This window comes from Hemibagrus wyckioides, linkage group LG08 (genome assembly GCF_019097595.1).
Source record: "Hemibagrus wyckioides isolate EC202008001 linkage group LG08, SWU_Hwy_1.0, whole genome shotgun sequence".
NCBI classification, from domain to species: domain Eukaryota; kingdom Metazoa; phylum Chordata; class Actinopteri; order Siluriformes; family Bagridae; genus Hemibagrus; species Hemibagrus wyckioides.
Genome location: NC_080717.1, coordinates 9,707,840 through 9,728,846, shown reverse-complemented (window position 1 = coordinate 9,728,846; position 21,007 = coordinate 9,707,840). Strand labels below are relative to the sequence as shown.

Genomic DNA, 21,007 nt, shown 5'->3' with positions numbered 1-21,007 from the left:
TCTTTATTCAGCCATGCAGTCAACAACATGCATTTATGAAGAGAGCAGCTGGTTTTTAAAATCCCTGAGAAATTCCCCTCTACTTATACTACTTATACCCCAATATTTAAATATTTCCAGCAATTTCCCATTATTTTCAATGTATGGCTACTTTAGTCCCTCCTTCCTTAATTTACATACTTTTGCCATTTCCCATTATTTTCCTACTTGTACCGATACCGCCCCTAAATTAATATCATCCTCCCCTTGATGATGTCAATTTTTCCTCCTCTCAAGTTTCCCTTGTTTTCAGGCTAAGTCAGCAATTTTCAAGAAAAAATTGCACTTACTTATAAGCGCTGCTTCCTTATCAACTTCATTTGACCACAACCTCCCAAGCTGCTTCCTCGGATCATCCCGACCTCACACGCTGCCTTCCACAACTATGTGTAAGTACCCTGACCTCTCCTCTGTGTCATATTGACATTTCTTTATCTGCTTGATCTAAGTTAGATGCGTTTCTATTTTTTAAGTAAGCCTTGCCATTATGCTGTCTCATATCCTTCCCGCCAATGCTCTTCACTACCATAGACCAAGTCACACTGCCCTAACAGCCTACCACTGTCCTGTCACAGTAACCTGGCTCACCGCACACACTGTTTCCTCTTGCCTTAGTGCATATCCTGGGCCTTGAGCTTTTAAGCGTTTCACTCTTATTGTCTGCTAAGCTTTATTTAAGATTACATAGTCACACGATATGCACCTCACTCATCCCTATTTTTCCTTCTAGCTCAGTCAGCCTGCCGTGCTATCTTCCGAAGAAGTCCCAGGGGTGCTCTGTGACGCTGTCGCCAGTATCGGCTGTCTTGCCTGGCTATTGAGCTTACTGGTTTCCTGGAACACCTATCTGACACCTCCATCCCCGAGTCCTCTCACCTTACTCACTATATCGTGAGAGATGCCCTCTGTCTCGATCAGAGCACCCAATTTCACCCCAAAACCTGTGATCAGTCTACTCAGACCCTCTACTGGCATTGGACACGCGCTACCTCTCAAGGCATCCAGACTATTGAGATCTCTTCTGATGATTCTTCCTCTGACTCTTCTTCACCTCCTAACTCTCCTGATGTTCCCCAACGTTCTCCTGGCTTTGTGCCTTTGCTTTACAGTATTCACAATATTCCCCAATCTTCTCCTGTCTATTCGCCTCCAGTTTCTCCCACTGATTACTCTCCCACTTCTCCTCAGGAACCTGACGTCCCTTCTTCTACAGCTGACCCTCCGGTCCCACTGATCCCACTGGATAGGCTGACTGACTGAGCTGTAACTCCTAATGTTTCAATAAATTTCTCTTTCCTTCTTCCTGTCTCAGTGTGGTTATTACACCAGTATACTAATATTAATGGTTTTGCATGATTATTATAAAGGTTATACATGATTATTATAAATTTGCATTAATCAAAGCCAGCTACTAGTCAATAGCTAAATATTTTGGATAGGTAAACACTACTGATAAGCAGGGTATTGCTATTTTAAAGCTAAGCATATAATTTTCTCCGACATAATGCACCGTGCGACAAAGCCCAAATGGTTCAGGAATGGTTTGATGAGCACAAAAATGAGTTTGAGGTGTTGACCTGGCCTCCAAATTCCCCAGATCTCAATCCAGTCCAGCATCTGTGGGATGTGCTGGACAAACAAGTCCGATCCATGGAGGCCTCACCTTGCAACTTACAGGACTTTAAGGATCTGCTGCTAACATCTTGGTGCCAGATACCACAGCATACCTTCAGGGATCTAGTGGAGTCCATGCCTCGATAGGTCAGGGCTGTTTTGGCAGCAAAAGGGGGACCAACACAATATTAAGCAGGTGGTCATAATGTTATGCCTGATCAATGTATATGATACAGTATATAATGAAACATATACAATTGAATAATATAAACAGTTCTATGTATATTTAAAAGGATTTGCAGTATGAGTATATTGTGAATAAGAATCTCAGGATGAGCTCAGTTTTCATGATTACAGCAGAAGGTTTTAAATTCAAGTCTACATTATATTCATATAAGATCATCGACTGAAGCAACGGTGAGATTTGGGCATGAACTGTTGATGGGAAGTGCAGATTTTTAAGCTATCCATGTGTGTTCATCCACAGCAGCAGACGTTGAGTCATAAATGCAGACGGCTCCAAGCAGAAGATCATAAATATGATGATATTGAATGAAAGCAAACAGCAGCCACTCAGGTATAAGGTTCCTAATTTATTTACAGGAATTTATTTACAGATATTCAAATTCATTTACAGGAATATATTTACAGGAATTCAAATTTATTTACAAGAATATATTTACAGGAATTATAATTTATTTGTAATTATAATTAGTAATTAGAATTTGTTGGGTGCTGATGGTCTGATCCAACACGGCCAATTCATCATCTGTGGAATAAAAACATGTTTAAATTAATATAGAGTATTGTAGAAGATAATGTTTCCTTATCTGATTTCTTGTTCAATTGTCATGAAAATAAAATTACATAATACTTTATTGTGGAAGAATGCAGTAGGGTTCTAGTACAATCCATGTGATCTGGATCATATTCTGTGTTAGTTCATTTTAATTAGATCTGATGTTTTACCTGGCTAACCTGAATGGCTTCTGTGAACCACCCATGTTTACTGATCTGCTTCAGGCTTGGTCTTTTGGTGGGATCTTGCTCCAAGCGCCAGTTGATCAGATGGCGGCAGGCTGTGTGGGCAGTGATGTAAACAGAGACAGAAATTTAGTCACTAATTTTTAATCTTCACTATCATTTTTCTCAGATTTGTTGTAATATCTCAAAATGCTGAGATGCAAAATGCAAATTCATACACCTCCGTTCATTCAATTGCTTCCCTTATGGCTGATTGCCTGATTGGCAGACTGTACAAAGAGAAAAGTGTCTTTTAGAAAAGTGTCTTTCATATCCACCAAGTGCATATGAGCCACATGTTATTCCACCAAGTGCTTATGCACCAAGCGCTAATCCACCAAGCGCTTATGGACCATTTGCTTTTCCACCAAATGCTTATGGACCATTTGCTTCTGGACCACTTGTTTATGCACCAAGTGCTTATCCACCAAGTGCTTATGGACAATTTGCATATGCACCATGTGCTCCTGCACCAAGTGTTTATTGCCACCGACAGCAGCGCATTGTTTTCTGTTACTCTTCCCGCAGACAGCGTCAAACACCGTACTCGCGTCCGTCTCTGAGGAACAGAAACCAAGTCCGGGACATTGCATAAAATCATGCATACATATTATACATACATATATTAAACATATTACTGTATATATATATTAGTTAAAATATCAAAGATCTGCCACATGTAAAGTAATATATATGTAATGTAATTTTTTTTCTTTCTGCAGCTCCATTTCAACTTTTTAGATATTTTCTCCACAGGTAGGTATAAATAAATTTTGTTATATTTTAGCTAACACTGTATTTAAATCTGTCTTTTCTTTTTTAACAGGTCTGCAGGACTTAAGGACATCATCTTTAGCCTGTATAGAATTTGTATCTTTTCCCATATCAATCCCACCACCCCAATTACCCCCTCATCCCTCTTTGTAGATATCCCTCTTATCTTATATATCATCTGTAAATAGTTCTATATCTGTAAATAGTTTTTTCTTTTAGTGTAGTGTCTATATAGATGAAGTCAATAAAAATATTTTATTAGCATCTATTGAAGCCTCATTCTGATCATTTCTATTCATTAATATACAGTGTTCCTTTAAAAAGCAACCCAAACACACAAAATGAATTTCTCATTAATGTAAATATATAATAATCCTTTTTAAAGAATGACTGAAACTGTGAGTTATTCACTAAAATGTGAAAAATGAAAAATAACAAAATTCAGATTTTTATAGCCTACACAAATTTAAGAGAGCCAGCCTGTAGAAAAGTCTGATTATAGATTGTAATTGTAGAAACCAACAATCTGTGATTTTCTGTGTATAGAGCTGAAGTTTTTACTGATGCAAAATTACTCCTTAAACCTTACTGTCTGCTGTAGGTGGCACATTCATAGTAGGGGAATTATTATTATTATTATTATTATTATTATTATTATTATTATTATTATTATTATTATTATTATTATTATTATTATTATTATTTGGAAATCTCTCCTAGCTTCTAAAGAGTTCATGTTATAATTACATGTGTTTTCACCTCATAATTATAATATTTTCACCAAGGCATCTTTTGTGAATGTGGTCAACAGCAAGCAGGAAATTACCTATGGTTTATTTAGCTTTTTCATGAGGTTATAAATTTGTCATGACATATTATTTATACACATATTTATCATGCATACAGCGATCAGCTTCAACATAAAAAACACAGGCGTAATACTCTGTAGATCCTCCACCAAAAACAGCTCTGACCCCTCGAGCCATGGACTCCACAACACCTCTGAAGGTGTGCTGTGGCATCTGGCACCAAGATATTAGCAGCAGATCCTTCAAGTCTTGTAAGCTGGGAGGTGGGACCTCAATGAATCAGACTTGTTTGTCTAGCACAGCCCACAGATGGTCTGTTGGATTGAGATCTGGGGAATTTGAAGGCCAAATCAACACCTTCTGGAGATGCTCTGACCAAGTCATCTAACCATTACAATCTGGCCCATGTCAATTTGCTCAGATCCTTACACTTCCAATAATCCAAAAATTTATTCTGGTAGCTACTTCATTTATTCTGGCACCAATCAGACATAACATTATGACCACCTGCCTAATATTGGGTTGATCCCCCTTTTGCTGCTAAAACAGCCCTGACCCAACGAGGCAGGGACTCCACTAGATCTCTGAAGGTGTGCTGTGGTATCTGGCCCTAAGATGTTAGCAGCAGATCCTTAAAGTCCTGTAAGTTGCAAGGTGGGACCTCCATTAATTGGACTTGTTTGTCCAGCACATCCCACAGATGCAGGATTGGACTGAGATCTGAGGAATTTGGGGGCCAAGTCAACACCTCAAACTCATTATTGTGCTCATCAGTGCAAAGAACCCTAAAGTGGAAATAAAAATGTCCTTATACAGTTAAACCTGATCAATTATCTATAGCTGTTAATACATCCACCTGGTGTCATGCTATTACCTGCTTCATATTACTTGTAAAGGTGGGGGTGAAAAAGCTTACAGCACCTGGTATTCCCAGGAGGTCTACCCTCCAACTTCTAACCAGGTCAAACCCTGCATAGCTTCTGAGATCAGACGAGATCAGGCGTTCTCAGGGTGGTGTGGCTGTAAGCGAGAGATGACCCGCACTACCGGCTCTTTATAGTGTATGACGTAGACAACACCTTTCTCTCACTTCCTAATTTGCTGTTGTACAGAGAGAACAACCTCTTCATCTAAACTAACATTTCTGTCTCACCTCCTGCAACACACACACAAACACATGGCTCTTCACCTCTTGGGATTCCTACCACTTAATGTCATGTTACTCCGCTTAATTTCTCCAAATATTTAAACAGGCACGTTGTATCTCAGCTTCTTGCTTTATTTTAATGCCACATATACGACTTCTTAAAAACCACTTTAAATAACACATAAGATAAAGAAAGAGAAAGAAAGGTGACTGAGAACAGACTATTACCACTTCATCCACAAATACTTTGCTTGCTTCAATTTTTTGCGTTAAAAACAATTCAGATCAACAATTTAAAAGCCGCTAAAACTACGAGAGCCGCATGCCTTTTTTTCTTTGCACTGCACACAAAGGCACAGAAAGCACACTATGTTGTTAATATTTGTCAGGACATCATGGATGTCACAGCTCTGCTGACAGCAGTTTTCTCTAGTTTTCCCATCATCCTTAAAGAAACTACTTGTTAATGTTCCAAATGTTTTGGTACACTGTTACTATAAAATAAATGATTGGACCTCAGTTACTTTTTGGCTTTACTTATTTTTTGTTAGTTTAGCTTACTTAAAAACACTTTAAAAAGCTGCAGGTTAATTATCAGCAAAGTGATTCCCCGCGAAGTGAACTACACAGGGAGCAGGATGTACACTTTAAAGTGCACTGCGACACGGGCCGAGAAATCGGCAATCCATTGCTCTTCCTGTAATAGCCCGGATGTTAAGACCTGAATTTTTTTCAACCTGAATTTTAATACCTGAATTTCCTGTAAATCCTGTAAGGATTTTTTTCATTCAGATCAAATTGCAAATTGACAAGTTTTTATTCAGTTCATGTGATTCAATATGCTATTTTGCTTTCAGGAATTTTGGCACTATTATACTTCCATACCTCGTGAAAAAAAATACACATAAAAAAATAAAACACGCAAATCACAGAATTGAAAACAGAATTTAAAAAATAAAACAAACAAAAAAAGAAGAAAAAATATTAAAAACAGACATTTTTTTTGCTTACTTTACACGGATGTTTGTTCTTTCTGCTACTTTTTGCTTGTCATTAAATTTTCTGTTTATTCACGCTTCACTTTTCTGAGTTTTATGCAGATTAAGTGGCGGGATAAAAGTCTGCATTGGTCCACTGCTTCTCAACCTACTGCCCTTCTCTAGCCAATCAGTAAAGTGACGTCACTGACTCTGCCGGTTAGTGTTTGAACCTGTCTTGAGTAAGTGAGAAGATGGGCGACTACACACAGCTACATGTAATCCATATCAATGTATACGTTAGTTAGATGCCTTAATTGCCCAAGGAATTAGTTGTAATATGTCTAAAATGGTCCTTAAATGTTCCAGTTGTTTTGTGCAGGTGTGGAGGACATGGTGCTTTCTTCCTAGAGGAGCAGAGTGTTGGGGTTGTGCTTACAAAGACTGAGTGGATGCTGTGGTCACAGTTTAGGACAGACATTGAACCAGACTCCCCATCCCGAATTAGTTTTAAACTGTGTGAGGCAAATTGTGGAATAAATCTGTTTTAATTACATTTATAGTATCACTCTACAATGCTTACGTCTAATAACCCTAAATCCTTCTGCAGCTTTTAAGGTGGCATGCAACTCCATAATGATGTTGATCTATCTCTAGCACACAGACAGAAATAAAGAGTCTAGAAATAATTTCTAATTTAAAGACTTATTTTCAGTTGACAGATTTTTGACTCTGACAAGAAGCCATTGTTATAATATGAATAAACATCTCTCCCTCTCTCTGGCATTAATATACAACATTAACAGTCACTACTTTAATAAAACTTTCTTTCTTTCTTTTTTTCAATATAGGCCAGAACTAGCAGTAACAGCCCTGGACACAGAATTATAAAAACTGCAGCAAGACACTACTGCAATGGGCAGAAACAGAAGTGCAGAGTCAAATACTTTAAAACCAAATCAAACAAATCAAACGTACATCTTTTATCAACAAGAACGCTACTGTAATGGCAGTCCTGAACATTCAGACTAAAGCTTTTATCTTTCCTGGTTTCTGGATGCAGTGTTTAGTCTTCTTTTTCCACAGACAGTCTGCATCCTGAAACTATCAGGTAAAGAGCTATAAGTGTCATAAAAAGTAATACAGCAGACTTTCATATACTCATATAAAACTGCAAATCTAGCTATTATTAACGGTCATCTTGAAAATATTGCACGGGGAATCTATGCTTCAGTACAGCACCAGCATGCACTTGGCCATGTTCTGATCAGTGAATGTCCGTCTCTGATCCTGCTGCCCCTGACCCTGTATATGACTGACCTGAGCCTGTGGACACGGTGATACAGGACTCTGATTATGAGTCTGGGTTAATACAGAGATAAGAGTAAACACAAAGTGAATTATATTACTAATAGTGTTTCTGTAACCATGTAAATATATATAACTTTAATTGTGTTTCTGTAAACATGTAAAGTCATTTATATTTACATGTTGACAGAAACGCTGTATCAAAGTTATTTATTTACAGACACATTAATAAAATTGTTTACAATTACTCAACATATTTACATTATCTACAAATAAATTGAAATGAATCCATCCCCTACAGAAAGTGTCTTGTCTAGTCCTTAATGCTTTGATTAAAGGGCACAGAATTAAAGCTTGAGGATGTGTCACATAACGGAACACAGCAATATATAGACGCTGCACCTTCACGCCGAAGGCACTTAAAGCTTCTTGAACTCATTAATAAAATGTTATATTTTAATGTAATATATTAAAATGTTATGTTACTGGTTGGAACGAATACATCAGAAGGACAGCACATGTTGGACGTTTGGGGGACAAAGTTAGGGAGGGCAGATTAAGATGGTTTGGACATGTTCAGAGGAGGGAGAGTGAGTGTATATATATATATATATATATATATATATATATATATATATATATATATATATATATACACACACTATATTGCCAAAAGTATTATATATATACACACACACTATATTGCCAAAAGTATTCGCTCATCCATCCAAATAATCAGAATCAGGTGTTCCAATCACTTCCATGGCCACAGGTGTATAAAATCAAGCACCTAGGCATGCAGACTGTTTTTACAAACATTTGTGAAAGAATGGGTCGCTCTCAGGAGCTCAGTGAATTCCAGCGTGGAACTGTGATAGGATGGCACCTGTGCAACAAATCCAGTCGTGAAATTTCCTCGCTCCTAAATATTCCACAGTCAACTGTCAGCTGTATTATAAGAACGTGGAAGTGTTTGGGAACGACAGCAACTCAGCCACGAAGTGGTAGGCCACGTAAACTGACGGAGCGGGGTCAGCGGATGCTGAGGCGCATAGTGCGAAGAGGTCGCCAACTTTCTGCAGAGTCAATCGCTACAGACCTCCAAACTTCATGTGGCCTTCAGATTAGCTCAAGAACAGTGCGCAGAGAGCTTCATGGAATGGGTTTCCATGGCCGAGCAGCTGCATCCAAGCCATACATCACCAAGTGCAATGCAAAGCGTCGGATGCAGTGGTGTAAAGCACGCCGCCACTGGACTCTAGAGCAGTGGAGACGCGTTCTCTGGAGTGACGAATCGCGCATATTCCATTAAAAAACAATTATAACTCTATTTTCTCATTAAGAAACTTTTTTGTTTTCAACGTTATTTTTTCGGAGGGTGTATGTTTCTAGAATGGACGGACTTCACGTAGCAGATATCATAGTCACATTTCTTGATGATACCAATCTCGTGATTATTCTTTTATTCGTGTATTTCGTCATTATTTTTAATTATTTTTCTTACTACTGCTACTACTACTACTATGATTCCTGTCCGTAACAGTCGTAGTAGTAGCATTTGCACTTATAACATGAGCGTCTTAGATGCTCCAACAAACAACTGGATGTTGCAGGTTTGTTCAGATTGTGTACAGTGTTCTTTATTTCTAGATATGTTCTGAAGTTTCCAATTCAAGCACTTGTGTAAAATCCCCTTTGATAGACTCGTCTAGCAAATGCTGTAAACGCAGAGAGAGAGAGAGAGAGAGAGAGAGAGAGAGAGAGAGAGAGCGCACGCACTCACGCGCTCTCTCACTCGCTCGCGTTGGAAGCCGGCCCCTCTCTCCAGTTCAGCTGGTGGCGGTAATGCGTCCAACTCCTGAACAAAGAAGAAGAGAGCAGACATGTGGCTCTTGTAGTTGTTGCGGCATTTAAATTGTTGCTCTGAATTGTTTTTAACGAAGTAATAATTGAAGCAAGAAAAGTATTTGTGGATGAAGTGGTAATAGCCTGTTCAAAGACACCTTACTTTCTCTCGCAGCAATCTTCTGTCTTATGTCAAGTGTTTTATTGATGTGGCATGAAAATAAAGCAAGAAGCTGAGATGCAGCGTGCAACGTGCCTGTTTAAATATTTTGTCAAATTAAGCAGAGTAAGATGTCATTAAGTGTTAGTAATCCCAAGAGGTGGAGAGGCGCGTGTGGGTTGCAGGTGGTGAGACAGAAAGTTTGATATGGATGAAGCGGTTGTTCTCTCCACCCAACAGCAAACTGAGACGCGAATGAGTGACTTTAAAATAAATCAAATAAAAAAAGAAAAGAAAAGAAACGGAGTCATCTACATCGTACACTATAAAGAGCCCTTATTGAAAATGCTCTTTCGCTTACGGCCATACCACCCTGAGAACGCCCGATCTCGTCCGATCTCGGAAGCTAAGCAGGGTCGGGCCTGGTTAGTACTTGGATGGGAGACCGCCTGGGAATACCAGGTGCTGTAAGCTTTTTCACCGTCAAAAGTCTCTACTGCAACTTTTCAAACTCAAAAACACCTTCAACTTGCATTCATTTATTACTACACAGAGATCACACACAGAGACACATGTGACAAAATCAACAAGCAATCAATCACCTCGACACAAATTCATGCTCAAATCACAGAATTATCCCTACCTTATTTATTTTCCACTTCATTCATTCATTCATTCATTCATTCATTCATTCATTCATTCATTCATTCATTCACTCGCATATTCCTTTAAACTACAATTATTATTCTATTTTCTAATTTAGAAACTTTTTTTTACATAAAGTTATTTATTTCGGAGGCTGTATGTTTCTAGAATGGACGGACTTCACGTAGCAGATATCATAGTCACATTTCTTGATGATACCAATCTCGTGATTATTCTTTTATTCGTGTATTTCGTTATTATTTTTAATTATTTTTCTTACTACTGCTACTACTACTACTATGATTCCTGTCCGTAACAGTCGTAGTAGTAGCATTTGCACTTATCACATGAGCGTCTTAGATGCTCCAACAAACAATTGGATGTTGCAGGTTTGTTCAGATTGTGTACAGTGTTCTTTATTTCTAGATATGTTCTGAAGTTTCCAATTCAAGCACTTGTGTAAAATCCCCTTTGATAGACTCGTCTAGCAAATGCCGTAAACGCAGAGAGAGAGAGAGAGAGAGAGAGAGCGCACGCACTCACGCGCTCTCTCACTGGCTCGCGTTGGAAGCCGGCCCCTCTCTCCAGTTCAGCTGGTGGCGGTAATGCGTCCAACTCCTGAACAAAGAAGAAGAGAGCAGACATGTGGCTCTTGTAGTTGTTGCGGCATTTAAATTGTTGCTCTGAATTGTTTTTAACGAAGTAATAATTGAAGCAAGAAAAGTATATGTGGATGAAGTGGTAATAGCCTGTTCAAAGACACCTTACTTTCTCTCGCAGCAATCTGCTGTATGTCAAGTGTTTTATTGATGTGGCATGAAAATAAAGCAAGAAGCTAAGATGCAGCGTGCAACGTGCCTGTTTAAATATTTTGTCAAATTAAGCAGAGTAAGATGTCATTAAGTGTTAGTAATCCCAAGAGGTGGAGAGGCGCGTGTGGGTTGCAGGTGGTGAGACAGAAAGTTTGATATGGATGAAGCGGTTGTTCTCTCCACCCAACAGCAAACTGAGACGCGAATGAGTGACTTTAAAATAAATCAAATAAAAAAAGAAAAGAAACGGAGTCATCTACATCGTACACTATAAAGAGCCCTTATTGAAAGTGCTCTCTCGCTTACGGCCATACCACCCTGAGAACGCCCGATCTCGTCCGATCTCGGAAGCTAAGCAGGGTCGGGCCTGGTTAGTACTTGGATGGGAGACCGCCTGGGAATACCAGGTGCTGTAAGCTTTTTCACCGTCAAAAGTCTCTACTGCAACTTTTCAAACTCAAAAACACCTTCAACTTGCATTCATTTATTACTACACAGAGATCACACACAGAGACACATGTGACAAAATCAACAAGCAATCAATCACCTCGACACAAATTCATGCTCAAATCACAGAATTATCCCTACCTTATTTATTTTCCACTTCATTCATTCATTCATTCATTCATTCATTCAAACAATCACTCGCATATTCCTTTAAACTACAATTATTATTCTATTTTCTTATTAAGAAACTTTTTTTTACATAAAGTTATTTATTTCGGAGGGTGTATGTTTCTAGAATGGACGGACTTCACGTAGCAGATATCATAGTCACATTCCTTGATGATACCAATCTCGTGATTATTCTTTTATTCGTGTATTTCGTTATTATTTTTAATTATTTTTCTTACTACTGCTACTACTACTACTATGATTCCTGTCCGTAACAGTCGTAGTAGTAGCATTTGCACTTATAACATGAGCGTCTTAGATGCTCCAACAAACAATTGGATGTTGCAGGTTTGTTCAGATTGTGTACAGTGTTCTTTATTTCTAGATATGTTCTGAAGTTTCCAATTCAAGCACTTGTGTAAAATCCCCTTTGATAGACTCGTCTAGCAAATGCTGTAAACGCAGAGAGAGAGAGAGAGAGAGAGAGAGAGAGAGAGAGAGAGAGAGAGAGAGAGCGCACGCACTCACGCGCTCTCTCACTCGCTCGCGTTGGAAGCCGGCCCCTCTCTCCAGTTCAGCTGGTGGCGGTAATGCGTCCAACTCCTGAACAAAGAAGAAGAGAGCAGACATGTGGCTCTTGTAGTTGTTGCGGCATTTAAATTGTTGCTCTGAATTGTTTTTAACGAAGTAATAATTGAAGCAAGAAAAGTATTTGTGGATGAAGTGGTAATAGCCTGTTCAAAGACACCTTACTTTCTCTCGCAGCAATCTGCTGTATGTCAAGTGTTTTATTGATGTGGCATGAAAATAAAGCAAGAAGCTGAGATGCAGCGTGCAACGTGCCTGTTTAAATATTTTGTCAAATTAAGCAGAGTAAGATGTCATTAAGTGTTAGTAATCCCAAGAGGTGGAGAGGCGCGTGTGGGTTGCAGGTGGTGAGACAGAAAGTTTGATATGGATGAAGCGGTTGTTCTCTCCACCCAACAGCAAACTGAGACGCGAATGAGTGACTTTAAAATAAATAAAAGAAAAAAAGAAAAGAAAAGAAACGGAGTCATCTACATCGTACACTATAAAGAGCCCTTATTGAAAGTGCTCTCTCGCTTACGGCCATACCACCCTGAGAACGCCCGATCTCGGAAGCTAAGCAGGGTCGGGCCTGGTTAGTACTTGGATGGGAGACCGCCTGGGAATACCAGGTGCTGTAAGCTTTTTCACCGTCAAAAGTCTCTACTGCAACTTTTCAAACTCAAAAACACCTTCAACTTGCATTCATTTATTACTACACAGAGATCACACACAGAGACACATGTGACAAAATCAACAAGCAATCAATCACCTCGACACAAATTCATGCTCAAATCACAGAATTATCCCTACCTTATTTATTTTCCACTTCATTCATTCATTCATTCATTCATTCATTCATTCATTCATTCATTCATTCATTCAAACAATCACTCGCATATTCCTTTAAACTACAATTATTATTCTATTTTCTTATAAAGAAACTTTTTTTTACATAAAGTTATTTATTTCGGAGGGTGTATGTTTCTAGAATGGACGGACTTCACGTAGCAGATATCATAGTCACATTTCTTGATGATACCAATCTCGTGATTATTCTTTTATTCGTGTATTTCGTTATTATTTTTAATTATTTTTCTTACTACTGCTACTACTACTACTATGATTCCTGTCCGTAACAGTCGTAGTAGTAGCATTTGCACTTATAACATGAGCGTCTTAGATGCTCCAACAAACAATTGGATGTTGCAGGTTTGTTCAGATTGTGTACAGTGTTCTTTATTTCTAGATATGTTCTGAAGTTTCCAATTCAAGCACTTGTGTAAAATCCCCTTTGATAGACTCGTCTAGCAAATGCTGTAAACGCAGAGAGAGAGAGAGAGAGAGAGAGAGAGAGAGAGAGCGCACGCACTCACGCGCTCTCTCACTCGCTCGCGTTGGAAGCCGGCCCCACTCTCCAGTTCAGCTGGTGGCGGTAATGCGTCCAACTCCTGAACAAAGAAGAAGAGAGCAGACATGTGGCTCTTGTAGTTGTTGCGGCATTTAAATTGTTGCTCTGAATTGTTTTTAACGAAGTAATAATTGAAGCAAGAAAAGTATATGTGGATGAAGTGGTAATAGCCTGTTCAAAGACACCTTACTTTCTCTCGCAGCAATCTGCTGTATGTCAAGTGTTTTATTGATGTGGCATGAAAATAAAGCAAGAAGCTAAGATGCAGCGTGCAACGTGCCTGTTTAAATATTTTGTCAAATTAAGCAGAGTAAGATGTCATTAAGTGTTAGTAATCCCAAGAGGTGGAGAGGCGCGTGTGGGTTGCAGGTGGTGAGACAGAAAGTTTGATATGGATGAAGCGGTTGTTCTCTCCACCCAACAGCAAACTGAGACGCGAATGAGTGACTTTAAAATAAATCAAATAAAAAAAGAAAAGAAAAGAAACGGAGTCATCTACATCGTACACTATAAAGAGCCCTTATTGAAACTGTTCTCTCGCTTACGGCCATACCACCCTGAGAACGCCCGATCTCGTCCGATCTCGGAAGCTAAGCAGGGTCGGGCCTGGTTAGTACTTGGATGGGAGACCGCCTGGGAATACCAGGTGCTGTAAGCTTTTTCACCGTCAAAAGTCTCTACTGCAACTTTTCAAACTCAAAAACACCTTCAACTTGCATTCATTTATTACTACACAGAGATCACACACAGAGACACATGTGACAAAATCAACAAGCAATCAATCACCTCGACACAAATTCATGCTCAAATCACAGAATTATCCCTACCTTATTTATTTTCCACTTCATTCATTCATTCATTCATTCATTCAAACAATCACTCGCATATTCCATTAAAATACAATTATTATTCTATTTTCTTATGAAGAAACTTTTTTTTACATAAAGTTATTCATTTCGGAGGGTGTATGTTTCTAGAATGGACGGACTTCACGTAGCAGATATCATAGTCACATTTCTTGATGATACCAATCTCGTGATTATTCTTTTATTCGTGTATTTCGTTATTATTTTTAATTATTTTTCTTACTACTGCTACTTCTTCTACTATGATTCCTGTCCGTAACAGTCGTAGTAGTAGCATTTGCACTTATCACATGAGCGTCTTAGATGCTCCAACAAACAATTGGATGTTGCAGGTTTGTTCAGATTGTGTACAGTGTTCTTTATTTCTAGATATGTTCTGAAGTTTCCAATTCAAGCACTTGTGTAAAATCCCCTTTGATAGACTCGTCTAGCAAATGCTGTAAACGCAGAGAGAGAGAGAGAGAGAGAGAGAGAGCGCACGCACTCACGCGCTCTCTCACTCGCTCGCGTTGGAAGCCGGCCCCTCTCTCCAGTTCAGCTGGTGGCGGTAATGCGTCCAACTCCTGAACAAAGAAGAAGAGAGCAGACATGTGGCTCTTGTAGTTGTTGCGGCATTTAAATTGTTGCTCTGAATTGTTTTTAACGAAGTAATAATTGAAGCAAGAAAAGTATATGTGGATGAAGTGGTAATAGCCTGTTCAAAGACACCTTACTTTCTCTCGCAGCAATCTGCTGTATGTCAAGTGTTTTATTGATGTGGCATGAAAATAAAGCAAGAAGCTAAGATGCAGCGTGCAACGTGCCTGTTTAAATATTTTGTCAAATTAAGCAGAGTAAGATGTCATTAAGTGTTAGTAATCCCAAGAGGTGGAGAGGCGCGTGTGGGTTGCAGGTGGTGAGACAGAAAGTTTGATATGGATGAAGCGGTTGTTCTCTCCACCCAACAGCAAACTGAGACGCGAATGAGTGACTTTAAAATAAATCAAATAAAAAAAGAAAAGAAACGGAGTCATCTACATCGTACACTATAAAGAGCCCTTATTGAAAGTGCTCTCTCGCTTACGGCCATACCACCCTGAGAACGCCCGATCTCGTCCGATCTCGGAAGCTAAGCAGGGTCGGGCCTGGTTAGTACTTGGATGGGAGACCGCCTGGGAATACCAGGTGCTGTAAGCTTTTTCACCGTCAAAAGTCTCTACTGCAACTTTTCAAACTCAAAAACACCTTCAACTTGCATTCATTTATTACTACACAGAGATCACACACAGAGACACATGTGACAAAATCAACAAGCAATCAATCACCTCGACACAAATTCATGCTCAAATCACAGAATTATCCCTACCTTATTTATTTTCCACTTCATTCATTCATTCATTCATTCATTCATTCATTCATTCATTCATTCATTCATTCATTCATTCAAACAATCACGCGCATATTCCATTAAAATACAATTATTATTCTATTTTCTTATGAAGAAACTTTTTTTTACATAAAGTTATTCATTTCGGAGGGTGTATGTTTCTAGAATGGACGGACTTCACGTAGCAGATATCATAGTCACATTTCTTGATGATACCAATCTCGTGATTATTCTTTTATTCGTGTATTTCGTTATTATTTTTAATTATTTTTCTTACTACTGCTACTACTACTACTATGATTCCTGTCCGTAACAGTCGTAGTAGTAGCATTTGCACTTATAACATGAGCGTCTTAGATGCTCCAACAAACAATTGGATGTTGCAGGTTTGTTCAGATTGTGTACAGTGTTCTTTATTTCTAGATATGTTCTGAAGTTTCCAATTCAAGCACTTGTGTAAAATCCCCTTTGATAGACTCGTCTAGCAAATGCTGTAAACGCAGAGAGAGAGAGAGAGAGAGAGAGAGCGCGCACGCACTCACGCGCTCTCTCACTCGCTCGCGTTGGAAGCCGGCCCCACTCTCCAGTTCAGCTGGTGGCGGTAATGCGTCCAACTCCTGAACAAAGAAGAAGAGAGCAGACATGTGGCTCTTGTAGTTGTTGCGGCATTTAAATTGTTGCTCTGAATTGTTTTTAACGAAGTAATAATTGAAGCAAGAAAAGTATTTGTGGATGAAGTGGTAATAGCCTGTTCAAAGACACCTTACTTTCTCTCGCAGCAATCTGCTGTGTTATGTCAAGTGTTTTATTGATGTGGCATGAAAAGAAAGCAAGAAGCTAAGATGCAGCGTGCAACGTGCCTGTTTAAATATTTTGTCAAATTAAGCAGAGTAAGATGTCATTAAGTGTTAGTAATCCCAAGAGGTGGAGAGGCGCGTGTGGGTTGCAGGTGGTGAGACAGAAAGTTTGATATGGATGAAGCGGTTGTTCTCTCCACCCAACAGCAAACTGAGACGCGAATGAGTGACTTTAAAATAAATCAAATAAAAAAAGAAAAGAAACGGAGTCATCTACATCGTACACTATAAAGAGCCCTTATTGAAAGTGCTCTCTCGCTTACGGCCATACCACCCTGAGAACGCCCGATCTCGTCCGATCTCGGAAGCTAAGCAGGGTCGGGCCTGGTTAGTACTTGGATGGGAGACCGCCTGGGAATACCAGGTGCTGTAAGCTTTTTCACCGTCAAAAGTCTCTACTGCAACTTTTCAAACTCAAAAACACCTTCAACTTGCATTCATTTATTACTACACAGAGATCACACACAGAGACACATGTGACAAAATCAACAAGCAATCAATCACCTCGACACAAATTCATGCTCAAATCACAGAATTATCCCTACCTTATTTATTTTCCACTTCATTCATTCATTCATTCATTCATTCATTCATTCAAACAATCACTCGCATATTCCATTAAAATACAATTATTATTCTATTTTCTTATGAAGAAACTTTTTTTTACATAAAGTTATTCATTTCGGAGGGTGTATGTTTCTAGAATGGACGGACTTCACGTAGCAGATATCATAGTCACATTTCTTGATGATACCAATCTCGTGATTATTCTTTTATTCGTGTATTTCGTTATTATTTTTAATTATTTTTCTTACTACTGCTACTTCTTCTACTATGATTCCTGTCCGTAACAGTCGTAGTAGTAGCATTTGCACTTATAACATGAGCGTCTTAGATGCTCCAACAAACAATTGGATGTTGCAGGTTTGTTCAGATTGTGTACAGTGTTCTTTATTTCTAGATATGTTCTGAAGTTTCCAATTCAAGCACTTGTGTAAAATCCCCTTTGATAGACTCGTCTAGCAAATGCTGTAAACGCAGAGAGAGAGAGAGAGAGAGAGAGAGAGAGAGAGCGCACGCACTCACGCGCTCTCTCACTCGCTCGCGTTGGAAGCCGGCCCCACTCTCCAGATCAGCTGGTGGCGGTAATGCGTCCAACTCCTGAACAAAGAAGAAGAGAGCAGACATGTGGCTCTTGTAGTTGTTGCGGCATTTAAATTGTTGCTCTGAATTGTTTTTAACGAAGTAATAATTGAAGCAAGAGAAGTATTTGTGGATGAAGTGGTAATAGCCTGTTCAAAGACACCTTACTTTCTCTCGCAGCAATCTTCTGTCTTATGTCAAGTGTTTTTTTGATGTGGCATGAAAATAAAGCAAGAAGCTGAGATGCAGCGTGCAACGTGCCTGTTTAAATATTTTGTCAAATTAAGCAGAGTAAGATGTCATTAAGTGTTAGTAATCCCAAGAGGTGGAGAGGCGCGTGTGGGTTGCAGGTGGTGAGACAGAAAGTTTGATATGGATGAAGCGGTTGTTCTCTCCACCCAACAGCAAACTGAGACGCGAATGAGTGACTTTAAAATAAATAAAATAAAAAAAGAAAAGAAAAGGAACGGAGTCATCTACATCGTACACTATAAAGAGCCCTCATTGAAACTGCTTTCTCGCTAACGGCCATACCACCCTGAGAACGCCCGATCTCGGAAGCTAAGGAGGGTCGGGCCTGGTTAGTACTTGGATGGGAGACCGCCTGGGAATACCCGGTGCTGTAAGCTTTTTCACCGTCAAAAGTCTCTACTGCAACTTTTCAAACTCAAAAACACCTTCAACTTGCATTCATTTATTACTACACAGAGATCACACACAGAGACACATGTGACAAAATCAACAAGCAATCAATCACCTCGACACAAATTCATGCTCAAATCACAGAATTATCCCTACCTTATTCATTTTCCACTTCATTCATTCATTCATTCATTCATTCATTCATTCATTCATTCATTCATTCAAACAATCACTCGCATATTCCTTTAAACTACAATTATTATTCTATTTTCTTATAAAGAAACTTTTTTTTACAGAAAATTATTTATTTCGGAGGCTGTATGTTTCGAGAATGGACGGACTTCACGTAGCAGATATCATAGTCACTTTTTTTTACATAAAGTTATTTATTTCGGAGGGTGTATGTTTCTAGAATGGACGGACTTCACGTAGCAGATATCATAGTCACATTTCTTGATGATACCAATCTCGTGATTATTCTTTTATTCATGAATTTCGTTATTATTTTTAATTATTTTTCTTACTACTGCTACTACTACTACTATGATTCCTGTCCGTAACAGTCGTAGTAGTAGCATTTGCACTTATAACATGAGCGTCTTAGATGCTCCAACAAACAATTGGATGTTGCAGGTTTGTTCAGATTGTGTAGTGTTCTTTATTTCTAGATATGTTCTGAAGTTTCCAATTCAAGCACTTGTGTAAAATCCCCTTTGATAGACTCGTCTAGCAAATGCTGTAAACGCAGAGAGAGAGAGAGAGAGAGAGAAAGAGAGAGAGAGAAAGAGAGAGAGAGAGAGAGAGACAGAGAGAGCGCACGCACTCACGCGCTCTCTCACTCGCTCGCGTTGGAAGCCGGCCCCACTCTCCAGATCAGCTGGTGGCGGTAATGCGTCCAACTCCTGAACAAAGAAGAAGAGAGCAGACATGTGGCTCTTGTAGTTGTTGCGGCATTTAAATTGTTGCTCTGAATTGTTTTTAACGAAGTAATAATTGAAGCAAGAAAAGTTTTTGTGGATGAAGTGGTAATAGCCTGTTCAAAGACACCTTACTTTCTCTCGCAGCAATCTGCTGTGTTATGTCAAGTGTTTTATTGATGTGGCATGAAAAGAAAGCAAGAAGCTAAGATGCAGCGTGCAACGTGCCTGTTTAAATATTTTGTCAAATTAAGCAGAGTAAGATGTCATTAAGTGTTAGTAATCCCAAGAGGTGGAGAGGCGCGTGTGGGTTGCAGGTGGTGAGACAGAAAGTTTGATATGGATGAAGCGGTTGTTCTCTCCACCCAACAGCAAACTGAGACGCGAATGAGTGACTTTAAAATAAATCAAATAAAAAAAGAAAAGAAACGGAGTCATCTACATCGTACACTATAAAGAGCCCTTATTGAAAGTGCACTCTCGCTTACGGCCATACCACCCTGAGAACGCCCGATCTCGTCCGATCTCGGAAGCTAAGCAGGGTCGGGCCTGGTTAGTACTTGGATGGGAGACCGCCTGGGAATACCAGGTGCTGTAAGCTTTTTCACCGTCAAAAGTCTCTACTGCAACTTTTCAAACTCAAAAACACCTTCAACTTGCATTCATTTATTACTACACAGAGATCACACACAGAGACACATGTGACAAAATCAACAAGCAATCAATCACCTCGACACAAATTCATGCTCAAATCACAGAATTATCCCTACCTTATTTATTTTCCACTTCATTCATTCATTCATTCATTCATTCATTCAAACAATCACTCGCATATTCCATTAAAATACAATTATTATTCTATTTTCTTATGAAGAAACTTTTTTTTACATAAAGTTATTCATTTCGGAGGGTGTATGTTTCTAGAATGGACGGACTTCACGTAGCAGATATCATAGTCACATTTCTTGATGATACCAATCTCGTGATTATTCTTTTATTCGTGTATTTCGTTATTATTTTTAATTATTTTTCTTACTACTGCTACTTCTTCTACTATGATTCCTGTCCGTAACAGTCGTAGTAGTAGCATTTGCACTTATAACATGAGCGTCTTAGATGCTCCAACAAACAATTGGATGTTGCAGGTTTGTTCAGATTGTGTACAGTGTTCTTTATTTCTAGATATGTTCTGAAGTTTCCAATTCAAGCACTTGTGTAAAATCCCCTTTGATAGACTCGTCTAGCAAATGCTGTAAACGCAGAGAGAGAGAGAGAGAGAGAGAGAGAGAGAGCGCACGCACTCACGCGCTCTCTCACTCGCTCGCGTTGGAAGCCGGCCCCACTCTCCAGATCAGCTGGTGGCGGTAATGCGTCCAACTCCTGAACAAAGAAGAAGAGAGCAGACATGTGGCTCTTGTAGTTGTTGCGGCATTTAAATTGTTGCTCTGAATTGTTTTTAACGAAGTAATA

General features: G+C 39.1%; 6 non-coding genes and 3 pseudogenes across 6 annotated transcripts; 8 read left to right on the top strand and 1 right to left on the bottom strand.

The window, feature by feature from the left end:
- Nucleotides 1-5,168: 5,168 nt before the first annotated feature.
- On the bottom strand, nucleotides 5,169-5,287 carry LOC131358505 (5S ribosomal RNA; annotated as a pseudogene).
- Nucleotides 5,288-10,051: 4,764 nt separating this feature from the next.
- LOC131358427 (5S ribosomal RNA) lies at nucleotides 10,052-10,170 on the top strand. The gene has a single exon (XR_009205428.1). It is a non-coding gene; the product is annotated as a 5S ribosomal RNA (ribosomal RNA).
- A 1,283-nt stretch (nucleotides 10,171-11,453) lies between these two features.
- LOC131358426 (5S ribosomal RNA) lies at nucleotides 11,454-11,572 on the top strand. The gene has a single exon (XR_009205427.1). It is a non-coding gene; the product is annotated as a 5S ribosomal RNA (ribosomal RNA).
- A 1,298-nt stretch (nucleotides 11,573-12,870) lies between these two features.
- Nucleotides 12,871-12,979, top strand: LOC131358454 (5S ribosomal RNA; annotated as a pseudogene).
- Nucleotides 12,980-14,285: 1,306 nt separating this feature from the next.
- Nucleotides 14,286-14,404, top strand: LOC131358425 (5S ribosomal RNA). The gene has a single exon (XR_009205426.1). It is a non-coding gene; the product is annotated as a 5S ribosomal RNA (ribosomal RNA).
- A 1,265-nt stretch (nucleotides 14,405-15,669) lies between these two features.
- On the top strand, nucleotides 15,670-15,788 carry LOC131358423 (5S ribosomal RNA). Its single transcript, XR_009205424.1, has one exon. It is a non-coding gene; the product is annotated as a 5S ribosomal RNA (ribosomal RNA).
- Nucleotides 15,789-17,092: 1,304 nt separating this feature from the next.
- On the top strand, nucleotides 17,093-17,211 carry LOC131358422 (5S ribosomal RNA). The gene has a single exon (XR_009205423.1). It is a non-coding gene; the product is annotated as a 5S ribosomal RNA (ribosomal RNA).
- A 1,287-nt stretch (nucleotides 17,212-18,498) lies between these two features.
- Nucleotides 18,499-18,607, top strand: LOC131358485 (5S ribosomal RNA; annotated as a pseudogene).
- A 1,412-nt stretch (nucleotides 18,608-20,019) lies between these two features.
- On the top strand, nucleotides 20,020-20,138 carry LOC131358421 (5S ribosomal RNA). Its single transcript, XR_009205422.1, has one exon. It is a non-coding gene; the product is annotated as a 5S ribosomal RNA (ribosomal RNA).
- The last annotated feature ends 869 nt before the right edge of the window (nucleotides 20,139-21,007 follow it).